This window comes from Caretta caretta, chromosome 14 (assembly GCF_965140235.1).
Source record: "Caretta caretta isolate rCarCar2 chromosome 14, rCarCar1.hap1, whole genome shotgun sequence".
Classification (NCBI taxonomy): domain Eukaryota; kingdom Metazoa; phylum Chordata; order Testudines; family Cheloniidae; genus Caretta; species Caretta caretta.
The window spans coordinates 45,359,146-45,376,475 of NC_134219.1; the positions used below are offsets into that span (position 1 = coordinate 45,359,146).

Genomic DNA, 17,330 nt, shown 5'->3' on the forward strand with positions numbered 1-17,330 from the left:
ATCAAGTGATCCATCCCCTGAATATGCTTTAATGCACTCGGGGTGGAGGAGTTGCAGAGGGAGGGTCAATCCATGGATTCCCAGGGGGTTTATTAGCAGGATCCTCGTTAATGAATCGGCAGGCGCCAACAGGAACTGGATGCTCTTGTCTGCAGGGAGGGTTCCCCCCATCAGGGGATTGTAAGTGCTCAGCTCTTCATTCACAGCCCCCCGGGCTGGGCACGTCCTGGCTCTGCTCCTGTGAGACACACAGCGAGTGGGGTTAACAGCAGTGGGGATGAGCTCAGACTATGCAGGGTTTGGTCTATTTGCAAACGGGAGGCGAGACCTGCAGGGGAAACCAGGCGCTGCGCGGGCTCGGTGTGGGACGCTCACCCCCAACAGTCAGTGCTAATCCCTGTGCACTAGGGGGCGCTTTGCTGCAAAGAGCGGCATGGGGGGCTCAGCAGGGGGCTGTCCCTGCACGGTCAGGGCTCCCCCCCAGTGCTATATCCTAGCAGTAGGGGATGCTGTGCTGGTGGAGTTCCCGTGTCTCCCAGCACCTGTGAACCCCGGTGTCCAACGTGCAAGGTTCTCTTCTGCCTCCCAGAAGAGGCCCCCTGGCACACAGGATTCCTAGTAACTATTGGATTCTTCTTCGCTCCCTGTGCTACACAGTTACACAGCGGCCGCGCCCCTCCCCAGAGCCAGCTGTGTTTCTTTCTGTCATTGCCTCTTTTCTCTTCCATGCCATTACGGGCCACCTGCCCAGAGCCCCCACTGTCATTGGATCCATCCCTTCACCCCCACTTACCCTGCTGGGAATCCCTCTCTGAGCTCAAGCCCCCTCCGCTGGAATGAGGGCACATTGGGTTAGGCTGATACAGGAAACACGGGTGTCATTGCCCTCCTGGAGGGGCCGAGCAAGTGAAGATGGGTCAGAACCTGTGGCTTCCCACAGCAGATGGGTTCTGGAGTTCCCAGGGGATGCGAGAACTACCCCAGGCAGGAGAATGGACCATCTCGAGGAGCCCAGAAGATCCCCTGGAAATGGGAATGTATTCCAGGGTACTAGTGGCACCCTCTATGGGATGCCAGCTCCAATCCAACCCCAGGGGTGGGGGGATTTGCCTGGCTCAGAGGGAGGGGGACATGGGGCCTTTCCCCTCTGGGGTTGCTGTCTCTCACCCCACTGATGCTCACCTGTGGGGCTCAGCTTCTTTACAAGTAGTGATGCCAAGATGCTGCAGCATTGGGTGAGGGGCATCTTCTCAACCTCAAATGACTCTAGTCCAATGCGGAAGAAGTTCTGTTTTATGGGGTCATAGAGGGGCCACTGCTCTTTCTTGAAGGGGATCCTAGGGAGAAATTCAACAGAGCACACAGAGTTAGTACCCGGGCTTAACAGAGACAGGAACGGGCTCTGGCCAGAGTCTGTCTCCTGGAGGCAGGGGTCATTAGGAGCCAATTTGCAAAGTTTGGCCCCTTTCCAAAATGGCTGCCATTCCCTATTGTTCCCAATAAGAGTGAAGCCAGAGGCTGCTCTCAGTTAAGATGGCTGCTTCCACTTGTTCTCCTTATATGGGGTGACACTACAGGTTGCCCTTAATAAAGATGGTGGCTATCTCCCATTGATCTTGATGACATTGAAGCCACAGGCTGACATGAGTCATGATGGCTGCCATTGGCCTACAGCCCTTTCTAAAGGGAGACTGCCTCTAGGAAAGATGGCCACTGTTTCCAATGGGACTGAAGCCAGGCTTCCCTCAGGGAACATGGGCTGACAGACATAGGAAGAAGCAGTGTGGCAGTCTGAACAATATGGATGAGGGCGACAGAGAAGGACACTGCAGTGTTAGTGATCATGGGAGTGCAGATAGGAGGGTCTAAACTGGAAGGCAGTCTGAAGCCACCATTTGCCCTCACTTAAGATGGCCCCTCTCACTTGTCCTTCCAAACAGGATGATGTCACATGCTGCCCTAACTAAAAATGGCTACCATCTCCCACTGCGCTCAATGAAATTGTTGCCACAAGCTGCCCTGAGTTGGCTGCCATTTTACTACAGGCCTATGCTTACCCAGGTCATTCCATTTACCCTTTTTATAAATTGGTACAACATTTACTATCGTCCAGTCTTGTAGAACTTTTCCGCTGCTCCAAGATGTACTGAAAATCAACACAGACAGGCCAGCAAGCTCCTCAGCCAGCTCTTTTAAAACACTTGGTGTAAATTATCTGGCCCTGCTGATTTAGAAATGTCTAAGTTTAATAGCTTCTGTTTAACATCCTCCCAAGACTTCAGTGGAATAGAAAGAGTGTTATCATCCCCATGCAATGAGACTATATCATCTGTTTTTTTCCCCAAATACAGAACAGAATTATTTATTGAACACGTCTACCTTTTCTGCATTACTAATGATAATTCTGCCGTTTCCACCTAATAATAAATGGACCAGTCCCATTATCAGGATTCTTTTTATTCCTAATATATTCAAACAACTGCTTATTGTCCCCAACTCTGCTGACCATAAATTTCTCTATGTGTCTCTTTGCTTCCTTTATCAGATGTCTACAATTCCTAATGTCTGATTTATATTCATTACTATCAACCGTCCCTTTTTTCCATGTATTGGATATTATTTTTTTAATTTTCCCAACTGCTTTCACTTCCCTAATCTGAGAATCAATGGTTCCAAGCTGGATGGTTAGGACTAGAATGGGGGACATTGAAGACATTTTGTTGAGGTTTTGCTTGCTTATTTTTAGTGCAAGGGAGTATGTCTTCTTATCTATCCCCCGGTGTATGCTTAAAAATTATGTTGCCACAATTGTCTCAGTCAGAGATGTGAAAAAACCCACACACCTGACTGCCACAGCTGTGCTGACCTAGCCCCTAGGGGAGCTGTAGTTATGTTGATGGAAAGATGCTTTTGTCAATGTCGGTCCCAATTTGTTGGGCAGCTGATGTTCCTCCCCAGCTGGAGCAATCCCGTTTGCTGCTGCAGGTTGTATCAACATGATGAGCTGACGTAGCCATGCCTGTATAGTGTTTGTAGCATAAACATCCCCTGCGTTTGTGTGGCAGGGCTGGGAAAGGGCAGGCAGAGCTTTGAGGTCATTCACTACTCGCTGAAAACCTTGTTTCCTTGAATTAGGACGGGCGTATTCATAGGACCAGCGACATCCTGATGTGGGAAGAAGGGAATTATCGCTAACCTGGAATCAAGGGGCTCAGATATTACCTCCCTGAAGTAAGTTCAGCTCTAGGTCAGGGGCTTCAACCAAAGAGATTATCTATTTTTCAAAGGGACCCCTTCTTTGCCATGGCATTGAGAATATTCCTGCATATTGTGGACACCTGGCCAAAGAGTTAGAGCTGCTCTCACGGTCTGGATCAGGGGCACAAGAGGATTCTGGGGGATTCCCTTACCCGCTCCAGGGGTACACCGCGAAGTACTGCATCACCCTGCAGCTCAGCCCCACCTCGGCCTCCATGGGCGTGTGGCTGGCTCCTCCCACAGATGCCAGGGTCCTGAACAGGTAGGGCAATTCAGAGCCTTGCGGTACCCCCATCCACCCAGGTGTGGACAAACCGCTGCTGTGGTTGGTGAAGTAGTAGGCATACACGGGACTGCCGGTCTCCACCTCTCGCCCAGCCACCTTGGCTACTGGACACACAATGAAGTAGTCACCAAGGATTTGATCCATGGCCCATCGGTACCGTGCTTCACCCTACCCCTTTTCCTCCTGGCTGTACCGCAGTGCCATGGCCCGGACGGCCTCTTCTGGTGCCTCTGGAACTATCATCCTCACCACCTGCAGCACCACCTCGTCCCAGCTGATGGAGCTGGCGTTCTCCACATTGAATCTGGAGCCAGCATAGATTACTATGCAGGAGCCTTCGCTGGCGTTGATGCCGGTCAGGATGGGCATAGGCTGGCTCTGCTTAGCCTGCAGGAGTCTTGATGGTGTATCAGGAAGAAAATCCCCATCTCCTGTCGGCACAAAGGGAAACCCCAGCTGCTTCCTGCGGCGCAAGATGGCAAACTCGTGTTTGGGGAACTCCCCTGCTGCCTTCCCCTGCAGGCAGCCTACCAGGCCGGTCTCATCTCTATCGGTGCAGCCCAGCAGCTGGCCCAGCCTCTGGCCTCTCTCCTTGGCCTCCTCCAGGGAACTCCAAATCCATGGTGCTGTCAGGGCTCCGCTCTGTGGCACAGCGCGGGTGAAGAGGGGCTGGCTCCTCGGGGAGAGTAGGTGGAAGCCCACTGAGGAACCGCCAGCACACTGGCCAACGAGCATCAAACGAGCTAGGTCCCCACTGAAGGCGGCCGCGTTGTCCCGCAGCGCCAGGCGCTCATCCCACAGGCCGGCGTTCCCTGGGGTGGCTGGGGGCAGAGACAGGAAGCCCAGTGCCCCCAGCCGGTAGTTCATGGAGGCCACGATCACATTCTTGGTGGCGGCTAAGAAGCGCCCATCGCAAACGTCAAGGGAGGCTACACCAGAGACAAAAGCCATGCCATGGATCCAGACGAGGACGGGGGCTGGCTCACAGGGCTGGGGATGGGGCACCCAAATGTTGAGGAAGAGGCAGTCCTTGGACTGCGGTATCTTGGATTTGCAAATATAGGCACCAGGGTAACCAGTAAGTGGAGGCTGGAGGCAGGCGTCACCAAAGCTGGTGGCCTCCAAGACGTGGCTCCAGGGCTGGTGGGGTTTTGGCTTCTGGAAGCACAAGGCCCTCACGGGGGGCTCGGCCTAGGGGATGCCCAGTAAGGCCATCACTGTGCTGGAGCCGGCCGGGAGGGGGCCCCTGGTGGTGAGCACCACGGTGCCGTTGTCATCGGAGCCAAGAGCTGGGGCCCGCCAGGGAGAGGAGGAGCAGGCAGGGGAGCGCAGGGAGGAGTCCCCCGAGGAAGTTATAGGGAACGGGATCTGGGGTCTTTCCCCTCTAGGGGGCGCTGGCTCCCATCCAGTCCCAGCCACACAAATCCAGACAGCTGTGGGAGCTCCCCATATCAGTCTTGATCCCCTTTCAAAAATACAGCATCTGGTCAGTCACCCCGTTCTCCCAGTCCCAGATCTGTGTCATCCCTGACTCCCAGGCCTCCTGCTCTAACCCATTAGGCCTCACTCCCCACCCAGAGTTGGGGATAAAACCCAAGAGTCCTGCCTCCCAGCCCCTTGCTCTAACCACTAGACCCCATTCTCCTGTAGTCGTGGCTTGACATCAATAATTGGACATGGGTGAGGCCTCAACTCTTGGGAGACAGGATTAGGGAGGTAAATAAATCAGCAGGCTGGAAGCAGAAAGTCTGTCTGAGCTGAAATAAGGGGGAACCCCCAGGGAGCCATTTACGACAGGCATGATAAAAATGGACAAGAGAAGCCTGGAACGTAAGATGAGGGAAAGAGTAAGTCGTCCAATGACAGTGCATGGACAGTGCATGCTGCAGAGGGATTTGTTCCTGCAAAGTGACGGAGCCAGTCCCAAAATACGGGATGCAATGTGTCGCGAATGCCGAGTAATGTGTAAATGTCTACAAAGGAAGAGGTTTGCTGCGTAGCTTTGGGTGTGGGGTAGGCCCTACGCCCGTCCCCTATGCTTGAGTCTGATCAACTGAGCGTAGCTTTGCTGTGTGCCAAATACAGGGACCAGAGCGACCAGACTGGAGTGGAACTGAGTTCTTGGGGAACGGAGTGGAAGAGGTTGTGGGGTGACCACAACGTCCGCTCCCACAATTGGGGATAGAACCCAGCTCCCACCCCTGCTCTAATTGACTAGACCCCACTCCCCTCCCGGAGCTGGGGATAAAACCCGGAAATCCTGTCTCCCAGCCCCCACTGCTCTCACCAATTGACCCCACTCCCCTCCCAGAACTGGGAATAGAACCCAGGTGTCCTGCCTGAAGTTGCCTTTCACAGCGCCTGCCAGAATTGTATCCCTGAGCCCAGCAGCTGTGACCCCGGGCTCTCCTTGGGCAGATGCTCTCTCGGGGATCCTTGCTGGTTCGGGCCTGTTGGGTGCCAGGAGGAGGCAGGCAATGGGCTCAGTAGTGAGAATTCACTGCACAGCCAGGAGGAAACAACCAAAGGCAGATCAGATGCTCCCTTCCCTTGCTGTCCCTGGCTCTGGGACAGGAGAGGGATCTAGTGGGTTAGAGCAGGGGGGCTGGGGACAAGGACTCTTGGGTTTTATTCCCAGCTCTGGAAGAGGAGTGGGGTCTAGTGGGTTAGAGCGGTGGGGACGGGGACCGGGACTCCTGGGTTCTATGCCCAGCTCTGAGAATGGGATCTGTGGAGAGGGTATCAAGTGAGTAATTACCAAGAGTGATCCCAATTCTAGCTGTTTTTCCACTTCCTCCACTCCCTTTCCCTCTCTGTTCAAGTCTATATTTATGTAGCTGGCTCTGGATGGGAACCAGCAACCCTAGGGGGAAAGGCCCCATACCTTTCCCAATAACTCCCTTGCAGGGACGGGGCAGTGTTTCCTTCCAACTGCTGTGATGCTTGGACTCCTTCCCATGCTCCTCTGCTGCTCCTCCTTTCCCTGCCGGGCCCCAGCTCTGGCTCCGATGACGATGGCACCGTGGTGCTCACTGCCACTGGCCCTATCCGGGGCAAGCACCTCCCGGTCAGCTCCAGAAGAGTGACAGTCTTCCTGGGCATCCCCTATGCTGAGCCCCCTGTGGGGGCCTTGCGCTTCCAGAAGCTGCTTCCTCACCTACCCTGGAGCCACGTCCTGGAGGCCACCAGCTTCGGCAATGCCTGCCTCCAGCCTCCACTTACTGGTTACCCTGAGGCTGAAACGTTCACACCCAAAACACCGCAGTCCGAAGACTGCCTCTTCCTCAACATCTGGGTATCCCATCCCCGGCCCCACACACCGGGCCCTGTCATTGTTTGGATCCATGGCGGGGGGTTCTTCTCAGGTGCAGCCTCACTAGACCTCGATAATGGGAGCTTCTTAGCTGCCACAACAAAAGTGATTGTGACCTCCATGAACTACCAGCTGGGGGCTCTGGGCTTCCTGTCCCTGCCCCCGGACACCATGGGGAATGCCGGCCTGTGGGACCAGCACTTGGCAACGCACTGGCTGAGGGACAATGCAGCCGCCTTTGGCAGGGACCCAGCCCATTTCATATTCGCTGAACAGGATGCTGGGGCTGCGTCAGTCAGCTTCTACCTCCTCTCCGCAGGGAGCTGGCCCCTTTTCACCAGCACCGTGCTGATGAGTGGCACCCCAAACACACCATGGGCTTAGATTTCACTTGAGGAGGCCAAGGAGAGAGGCCAGAGGCTGGGCCGGCAACTGGGCTGCTCCAACGGTAACAGCATGGCCCTGGCGGGCTGCCTGCAGAGGAAGAAAGCAGGGGAATTCCCCAAACACGAGTTCTCCATCTTGAGCCGCAAGAAGCAGCTGGGATTGCCCTTTGTGCCAACACCAGACCGGGATTTCCTCCCTGATACACCACCAAGACTCTTGCAGGCTGAGCACGGCCAGCTGATGCCCATCGTGGCCGGTTTCACCACCAGTGAAGGCTCCGACATACTGCTATTTGCTGCCCCGAGATTCAACTTGGAGAATTCCAGCAACATCGGCTGGGAGGAGCTGCTGTATGTTGTGAGGCTGATAGCGCCTGGGGCACCAGAAGAGGCCACCCAGGCCATGGCACAGAGATACAGCCAGGAGGGTGAGGAGCAGGGGGAAGGGCAGTACCGATGGGCCATGGATCAAATCTTTGGTGACTACCTCTTTGTGTGCCCAGTAGCAGAGGTGGCTAGGCGAGAGGCAGAGGCCGGCAGTCCTGTCTACACTTACTACTTCGCCCACCGCACTAGCAGCTTGACTATACCTGAGTGGACGGGGGTGCCACCCGGCTCTGAACTGCCCTACCTGTTCAGAACCCCGGCGTCCGTGGTAGGAGCCAACCACACGGAGGCTGAGGTATTGCTGAGCCACAAGGTGATGCAGTATGCTGAGGTGTTTGACAGCGCCGGGTAAGGAAATCCCTCACATTCCTCTTGTCCCCCTGAGTCAGACCATGAGAGCCACTGTAACTCTTTGGCCAGGTGTCCGCAACATCTGGAAAGACCCAGCTCAATGCCATGGCAAAGAAAGGGTCTCTTTGAAAAATAGTTAACCTATTTGGGTGAAACCCTTGGGGGGAGGGATAGCTCAGTGGTTTGAGCATTGGCCTGCTAAACCCAGGGTTGCGAGTTCAATCTTTGAGGGGGCCATTTAGGGATCTGGGGCAAAAATTGGGGATTGGTCCTGCTTTGAGCAGGGGGTTGGACTAGATGCCCTCCTGAGGTCCCTTCCAACCTTGATATCCTATGATAAGCCCTGATCTAGAGCTGAAATTACTTCAGGGAGGTAAAATCTGAGCCCTCTAGTTACAGGTTAGGGATAATTCTCTTCTTCCCGCACCAGGATGTCGCTGGTCCTACGAACACACCCATCCTCATTCAAGGAAACAAGGTTTTCAGCTCGTAGTGAATGACCTCAAAGCTCTGCCTGCCCTTTCCCAGCCCTGCCACACAAACGCAGGGGATGTTTATGCTACAAACACTCTACGGGCCTGGCTACGTCAGCTCATCCTGTCGATACAACCTGCGGCAGCAAACGGGATTGCTCTAGTAGTTGGGAAGAATCACCTTCCCAGAAAACACCTTGACAAAGGCATCTTTCCATCATCATAACTACAGCTCCCCTAGGGGCGAGGTCAGCACAGCTGCGGCAGTCAGGGGTGCGTTTTTTTCACATCTCTGCCTGAGGAAACTGTGGTGATGTAACTGTTAAGCACACATTAGAGCATAGATAAAAAAAGACATGCTCCCTTGCATGAAAAATAAACAAACAAGCAAAACCCCAAAAGAAACCTCTTCAACATTCCCCGTTCTGGTTATAGCCACCCAGCTTGGGCCAATTTCTTCCCAGATTAGGGAAGGGAAGGCAGCTGTAACAAACAAAAACATAATATACCACACATGGAAGAAAGCACAAATTGACAGTAATGAATATAAATCAGACATTAGGAATTATAGAAAATTGATAAAGGAAGCAAAGAGACACACAGAGAAATCTATGTCCAGCAGAATTTAGGACAATAAGGAGTTCTCTGAATATATTAGGAATAAAAAGAATCCTTACAATAGGATTGGTCCTTTAGAAGGTGGACATGGCAGAATTATTGATAGAAATGCAGAAAAGGCAAAAGCGTTCAATAAATAATTCTGTTCTGTATTTGGGGGGAAACCAGATGATAGAGTCTCATTGTATGGGGATGACAACACCCTCCATTCCACTAGTATCTCTGGAGGCCACCTTTCCTAGGGACAACCTGGCTGCCATGTGCAAGGGCTGTAGGCAAATGGCAGCTGACTCAGGGCAGCTTGTGGCTTCAATCTCCCTGATCACAGTGAGATTTGTAAGGGCAGCATCCTAGTTGAAAGGACAAGTGAGAGACGCCATCTTAAGTAAGAGCAACATTAGATGCTCCCTTCCAGTTCAGATCCTCCTATCTATGCCCCCACATTCCCTGGCCATGCTCCCCCCCCCCCCCAACACCCCGCATGTTGCTCTGCTCCCCACACTGCCCTGATCGGTCTGTGAGCACAAAGGATGCCCATCTTGGCTGAGGGAAGCCTGGCTTCGGACCCATTGCAAACAATGGAAAACAGTGGCCATCTTCCCTAGGGGAAGTCTCATTTTACAAAGGGTCGTAGGCCAATGGTAGCCATTATTACTCAGGGCCGCCTGTTGCTTCAATTTCATGGAGAACAACGGAATAAAGTGCCCATGTTTATAAAGGGCAACCTGTAGCATCACCCCATATGAAAAGACTGGGAGGCAGCACCCATCTTAACTGAGGGCAGCCTCTGGCATCCCTCTCATTTGCAACAACATGGAATGGCAGCCATTTTGGAAAGAGGCCAAACTTTTCAAGTTGGCTCCTAATCACCCCTGCATCTGGGATGTTAGACACCAGCTGGGGCACGTTCCTTTCCCCACCAAGCCACAGTACTAACCTCAGTGGGGCATGTTCATTTTCCATGCAGGAAACCCATGGTGGGAGAGGGCAGCGGGAAGCAGTGGCCCACCTACGACCCCGCAAAGGAGAACTTTGAGCGCATCAGCCTGAAGCCGCCCAAACCTGAGAAGGCATTACCCGCCTCACGCTGTGAATTCTTGGCATCAGTGCTGTCAGAGAAACCAAAGGTCCCAGGTGAGCATCAGTGGGTTGAGAGGATGGCAGCCCTAGAGGGGAAAGTCCCCGTCTCTCCCCACCCCTCTCAGCCATCAAGGCCCCCAACACTTGGGCTGGATTGGAGATGGTTCCCCTCCAGAAGCAAAAGATCTCAGCTCACATTCCCTTTTCCATGGGATCTTCTGGTCTCCTAGAGATGCTCCATTCTCCTGTCTGGGGGAGAACTTGCATATCCTGGGAACTCCAGATCCCATCTGCTGTGGGGCAGCCCCAGGTTCTACCCCATCTTCTCTTCCTCAGCCCCTCTGGGTAGGAAGATGACAACCTTGTTTCCTCTCCATCGGCTCCCCACGTAGCCCCCATTTCAGGGGAGGAGGCATGAGCTCAGACAGAGGGATTCCCGGTAGGGTGGCCGGGGATGAAGAAACAGATCTGAGAACACTGAGGGTAAGTGGTCTGTAATGACACAGAAGAGAACGGTGGCAAAGAAAGAATGACATACAGCCGGCTCTTGGGAGGGATGCAGCCACTGTGTAACTGTGTATGTCAAGGTTCCTCCCCCACTCTGAACGCTAGGGTATAGATGTGGGGACCTGCATGAAAACCTCCTAAGCTTTATCTTTACCAGCTTAGGTCAAAAAGTTCCCCAAGGTACAAAATATTCCACCCTTTGTTCTTTGATTAGCTGCTACCACCACCAAACAAATACTGGTTACTGGGGCAGTAGCTGTTTGGAAACGTCTTTCCCCCCAAATACTTCCCAAAACCTTGCACCCCACTTTCTGGAAAAGGTTTGGTAAAAAGCCTCACCAATTTGCATAGGTGACCACAGACCCAAACCCTTGGATCTGAGAACAATGAAAAAGCATTCAATTTTCTTACAAGAAGACTTTTAATAGAAATAGGAGTAAATAGAAGTAAAGAAATCCCCTCTGTAAAATCAGGATAGTAGATACCTTACAGGGTAATTAGATTCAAAACATAGAGAATCCCTCTAGGCAAAAACTTAAGTTACAAAAAAGATACACAGACAGAAATAGTTATTCTATTCAGCACAATTCTTTTCTCAGCCATTTAAAGAAATCATAATCTAACGCGTACCTAGCTAGATTACTTACTAAAAGTTCTAAGACTCCATTCCTGGTCTATCCCCGGCAAAGGCAGCATAAAGACAGACAGACAGACCCTTTGTTTCTCTCCCTCCTCCCACCTTTTGAAAATATCTCCTCATTGGTCATTTTGGTCAGGTGCCAGAGAGGTTACCTTTAGCTTCTTAACCCTTTACAGGTGAGAGGAGTTTTCCTCTGGCCAGGAGGGATTTTAAAGGGGTTTACCCTTCCCTTTATATTTATGACAGTGTTAGACAGGGATTCAAGGAGAATCCAATAGTCACTGGGAATCCCGTGTGCCAGGGGGCCGCTTATGGGAGGCAGAACAAAAGCTTCCACGTTGGACCCTGGGGTCACAGATGCTGCGAAACACGGGATCTCTAGCAGAACAGCGTTCCCCACTGCTAGAATATATTACTGGGGGGCACTAAATATGGGGGGACAGCTCCCTCCTGACTCCCCCCCAAGCCGCTCTTTGCAGAAAAGCACCCCCTAGTGCACAGAGATTAGCAGTGACCGTAAGGGATGAGCATCCCACACTGAGCCTTTGCAGCACCTGGTTTCCTCTGCAGATCTCCTCTCCTGTTTACAAGTAGACAAACCCCCGCAGAGTCTGAGCTCCTCTCCACTGCTGTTAACCCCACTCATTGTGTGTCCCACAGGAGCAGACCTGCCCAGCCTGGGGGGCCGTGAATGAAGAGCTGAGCAATTACAATCCCCTTATGGGGGGAACCCTCCATGCAGACCAGAGGATCCAGTTCCTGTTAGTGCCTGCCAGTTCATTAACGAGGATCCTGCTAATGAACCAGCTGGGAATCCATGGATTGACCCTCCCTCTGCAATTCCTCCACCCCCAGTGCATTAAAGCATATTCAGTCTGGAGACCGAGCCCTGGTGTGTGAGGTTGATTAGCTCCTCCTGAGTAGGAGAGAGAGAGAGTGTTGGTGCGATGGGAGTTGTGTTGAGATAATGGGGAACAAAGATTACATCGGGGGTAAATGCTGCTCTGGTGTTTGAAGAGGCAAATGACAAAGTGCAGAGATCACACTCTGCACCCAGAGATATGGAACGCAGGAGTCCTGACTCCCAGCCTCTCCGCTCTAACCAACTAGACCCCAATGCCCTCCAAGGTCTGCGATAGAACCCAGGCGTCTTGACTTCCAGCTCACACTTCTCTAACCCTTAGATCCCCTCTCGTCCTCAGACAGGGGATAACACCCAGGAGTCCTAACTCCCAGCCCCCCTCTGCTCTAACCACTAGATCCCACTCTCCTCCCAGTCCTTGGGAGAGAACCCAGGAATCCTGACCCCCGGCCTCTCTGCTCTAACCCACTAGCCCCAATCCCCTCCTGGATGGTGCTCACTGGACTGTGAGGAAGAACTGTACACACCAAGGAGTCGAAGGAAATTGGTGGTTTATTGATGACATTTGTGGGCCACTATACAATACAAGCCACAGAGACAGATGTTTTCTCAGCCAGCTGGCAGGGTATGGGGAGTTGGCGAAGTGGGTATAGGGACAAGGAGAGTGCCCCAAATGCACACAGCACCCACTCCCCATGACCCCATTCCCTGCACAGATCTCCTCTGAGGGGCAGGGACTCTGTGGTCCAGTCATTCCTCAGCCTCCCTGCTCAGGAGCTGGTGGAGTTTGGGACAGGGGCCCTGGCCCACCTGGGGGTTGGGCTGAGCCTCCACAACTCAGTGCACACAGATGGGAATGACAAAATCTGGAACCAGAGCCCTCGAGAGAGAGTAAAGGCCCCATGTCCCTTTCCCCATCCCCTGAACCAGCTGGTTCCCCCTTCCCTGCCCCTCCCCACATCAGATCCAGCCTCCCCTGGAGGGGAAAGGCCCCTGTTCAACCACCTAATCATTGTCCCAGTAACCGGGGCTGGAGGCACAAACCCCTAGAGCACATGGGCTTGGCACAACTCTTGCAAAACGCCCATCCCCTGGAAGGGCAAGCCCGCCAGATCCTGACTTCCAGCATGCCCGATGGCTCAGTTCTCTCAGTTCAACTCAGACCTCAGTTGAAGAAGCATTGAACCATCATTTCTCCCATCGTTAACTGCTGTATCTATTATTATTTCTCCTGCTCTGACAGGGCGAGGGGCACTTTGCACGCGGGCTGGACTGGGCCGTGCTGGGTTTACAATCTGGATAGGCCAGGAAGGAAGTGGGGTTGGGCTTGGGGCTGGCTCAGACCTAAAATCTGGGGTCTGAAGCCAGCTAGGGCTGTGAGGAGAGCTAAGGGGCGGGATGACGAGGAGTAGGTTTAAGGGTTACAGGCTTAAGAGTTAGAGTCAGGTAGTCAGATTTGGGGAGCCAGGTTATAATTAGGGTGTTAGGGTTGGGCAATGGAGCTCAGGGGTTGCAGGTCCCGTTGGCTGTTACGGGTATGTATTAATACATGTGTGAGTGGCAGTGTAGACATTGACCCAGGGAGCCAGGACCGGGCTTCGTGGACAATAAACCTGGCTGAGCGCCTTCGCCACCGGACTGAGCCTGTGGTCTTCGTTTGCGAGTAACATCGAGCTCTGCTGAATGAACATGCTGCAGTATCTTCGAAGGACATTGCAGCTCCTGGGACAGAAGCACCGAGTGGCCTCAACAGGGTTACTAATGACGATCCCTCCTACGGCACTTAACCATGCTGGGTAGGGCTATCGAGGCCTGCTGAACCAGCGATCTGCGCAGAGCTGCACAGGGCACGGAAAGAACACGCACACACAAGTCAACTGATTACCCAACGTGTGACTTGTTTGGATCAACAGAAGAACGAACAGGATGAGGATGCATTAATTAGCCCCAGGGGAAAAATTCACCTAATCTCTATTCACTCCTGACACACAAGCCCCTGGCTATCCCCTCACTGCCCTGGGCTTCCCCTCTCCCCACAGCTCCACCGACGCTCCTCAATCCCAATCTGATCCCCCTGCTATCACGGCTCTGGGCTCCATCCCTCTCCCCCAGCTCTGCCGATCACCATCAGTCTCCTCCTGCAGCCCCTGCCCCATCCAAGCCCTCACTTCTCCCCACTCCCCACAGGTCCTGAGCCACAGCCTCTTGATTTCCCAGCTGTGGGCTTCCCCCCTCCACAGCTCTGCCAGTTCTCCGCAATCCCACCCAGCAGAAACTCCCCTGCTCTCTTGCTGCCCCAGATATCTATGCTAAATCTCCTTAGCGATATTAGGCTTGGAAAGATTACAATACATCGGTACACGTCATAATACATCGATTTCACTGCGCACACACAATCTGATGGAAAAATATTTCCATTGATAATCAATGAAATGTACAAAAAGAAAAGGAGTACTTGTGGCACCTTAGAGACTAACCAATTTATTTAAAATTTCATGCAGTTGATAGATTTCCACTCCATACGGCTAAATGCAGTGCCTTGCATAATGACAGGTTTCAGAGGAACAGCCGTGTTAGTCTGTATTCGCAAAAAGAAAAGGAGTACTTGTGGCACCTTAGAGACTAACCAATTAGGTGCCACAAGTACTCCTTTTCTTTTTGCGAATACAGACTAACACGGCTGTTCCTCTGAAATGAAATGTACAGATACTCAAAATAAGGAAAATCCCGCTTGAAAATGTATTGAAGTTCAACTTACTTTATATCTTTTGAGAGGGGGGGTTGACAATTGATGTTTTACAGTGCATGAAACTTTAACTTATTGGCTCTCACCTGCCATTAAATAATTGTCTGACCTGCCCCCAGAATTTCCCAAAAGCTGAAATTAATAAAAATTGAAAAAAAATCCTTTAAAACGAACTTTGATATTATCCATCAAAATTATAAAGAAATAAACGTTGACTTCTGCCACGCCAAAGTAATATGCAGTCAGCATTCTGCCATGACTCACCCAACTTGGGTCAACAGTGACCAACTTGTGACTAGTGGTGGCAACTAGAAGAAACAAAACCCCTATTGCCAAATGAGCTTAAGAAGCAGCCCAGGACCTTCGGGCAATTTCAGACCTACTCCCACCCTCCCAGGAGGAACAAAGATGCCCAGAGCTGTCATTAATGATCCTGACTCAATCACATGATGTCAGAACCAGGATCTCGCCTGGAGCGGCTCTCCCAAGCTAAGAGGGCTGCAGCAAGGGCAGGATTTGAAAAGGAGACCTCGGAAAATCTGCAGATGCTACAGGGAGCTGGGCAGCGGTGCTGTCCCCAGACAGATTTCAGAGGGGTAGCTTTCAGATGTGTATCAGCAAAAACAACAAGGAGTCCTTGTGGCATCTTAGAGACTAACCAATGTATTTGGGCATAAGCTTTCATGGGCTATAACCCACTTTATCAATGCATGGAGTGAAAATACAGTAGGCAGGTATAAATATACAGCACCTGAAAAGATAGGAGTTGCCTTAGCAAGCGCGGGGTCAGTACTAACGAGGCCAATTCAATCACGTTGACAAGAAGGCGTCTGGCATTTGGATGTGCCCTACCACAGGGACGCATTCACTCACTAGGGTCCTCTCCCCTCACAGTCTGTGCTGACCTCCATACCCCAGCGTGGCATTAGGGGGATCAATGCAGCAGGGAGGGGTGTGGGGACTCACTAGGGGGCGCCCTCCCCTTGGAGTCGGTGCAGACCCAAATGCCCCGGACTGGTGCTGGGCTACAGCAAGTGCTCACCTGCTCATTAGCCATAAGCCCCGCTTGTCACTGAACATCCCCAGGCACTATCCTTCCAGGGTGGGGAATGCGCCTGGGTCCCCTGGCTAAACACCCCCTTTACTTCTTCCATTTTGCCCCCTACCCAAAAATCAACACTGTGCTTTCTTTGGACACAGGATCCCCAGTTCATTTCCTGTTACCCAGCTGCCCCTCCGCAGAGGTGGCTGCAATTCAGGGATCACGGCCCTTCAGGCCCTAGACCTCTCACCCTGTGAACCCAACTGGATCTCTGTTCCCAAAGCCCTTGACTCCTCCCCTGCAGCTCCACCCAGTCGGCCCCAATCCTCCTTCCCCCGTGTGTGCACAGCCCAATGAGAACATGGATTTGAGGATAAATAAGTCCCCGTGGCTGCTCCCTGACTGTTAATCTTGCTATCTGAGGCATCCACCCAGCTCCCATTCCTGCTGAGACGCAAGACACGACTGTGAGTGTGCCAAGGAGAAGGGCAGGTGAGTCCGTGCTACCCGGGGCCCCACTGGCTCAAAGATAGGGACAGAGGGGTCCAGGGAGTGAATGAAGTGGAAGAACAGCAGGAATTGGGATCAGTCTAGGCAGTTACCCACCTAATACCCTTTCTTCAGACCCCATTCTCAGAACTGGGGAGAGAACCCAAAGAGTCCTGCCTCCCAGCACCCCCTGCTCTCACTCACTGGTTCCCAATGCCTTCCCAGAGCATAAGAACATAAGAATGGCCCTACTGGGTCAGACCAAAGGTCCATCTAGCCCAGGATCCTGTCTTCGCACAGTGGCCAATGCCAGGTACCCCACAGGGAATGAACAGAACAGGGAATCATCAAGTGATCCATCCCCTGTCGCCCATTCCCAGCTTCTGGCAAACAGAGGCTAGGGACACCATCCCTGACCATCCTGGCTAACAGCCATTGATGGACCAATCCTCCATGAATTTATCTAGTTCTTTTCTGAACCTTGTTACGGTCTTGCCCTTCACAACATCCTCCGGCAAGGAGTTCCACAGGGTGACTGTGCGCTGTGTGAAGAAATACTTCCTTTTATTCATTTTAAACCTGCTGCCTATTAATTTCATTGGGGGACCCCTAGTTCTTGTGATATGAGAAGCAGTACACAACACTTCCTTATCTACTTTCTCTACACCAGTCATGATTTTACAGACCTCAATCATATCTCCCCTTAGCCATCTTTTTTCCAAGCTGAAAAGTCCCAGTCTTATTCATCTCTCCTCATACGGAAGCCGTTCCATACCCCGAATCATTTTTCTTGCCCTTCTCTGAACCTTTTCCAATTCCAGTATCTCTTTTTTGAGATGGGGCAACCTCATATGCACACAGTGTCCAAGATGTGGGCGTACCATGGATTTAT

The 17,330-nt window shown here is 52.4% G+C and overlaps 2 pseudogenes; one reads left to right on the forward strand and one right to left on the reverse strand.

The window, feature by feature from the left end:
• Positions 1-817: 817 nt before the first annotated feature.
• Positions 818-5,069, reverse strand: LOC125621430 (acetylcholinesterase-like; annotated as a pseudogene).
• A 1,414-nt stretch (positions 5,070-6,483) lies between these two features.
• LOC125621560 (acetylcholinesterase-like) lies at positions 6,484-12,173 on the forward strand (annotated as a pseudogene).
• Positions 12,174-17,330: the final 5,157 nt, after the last annotated feature.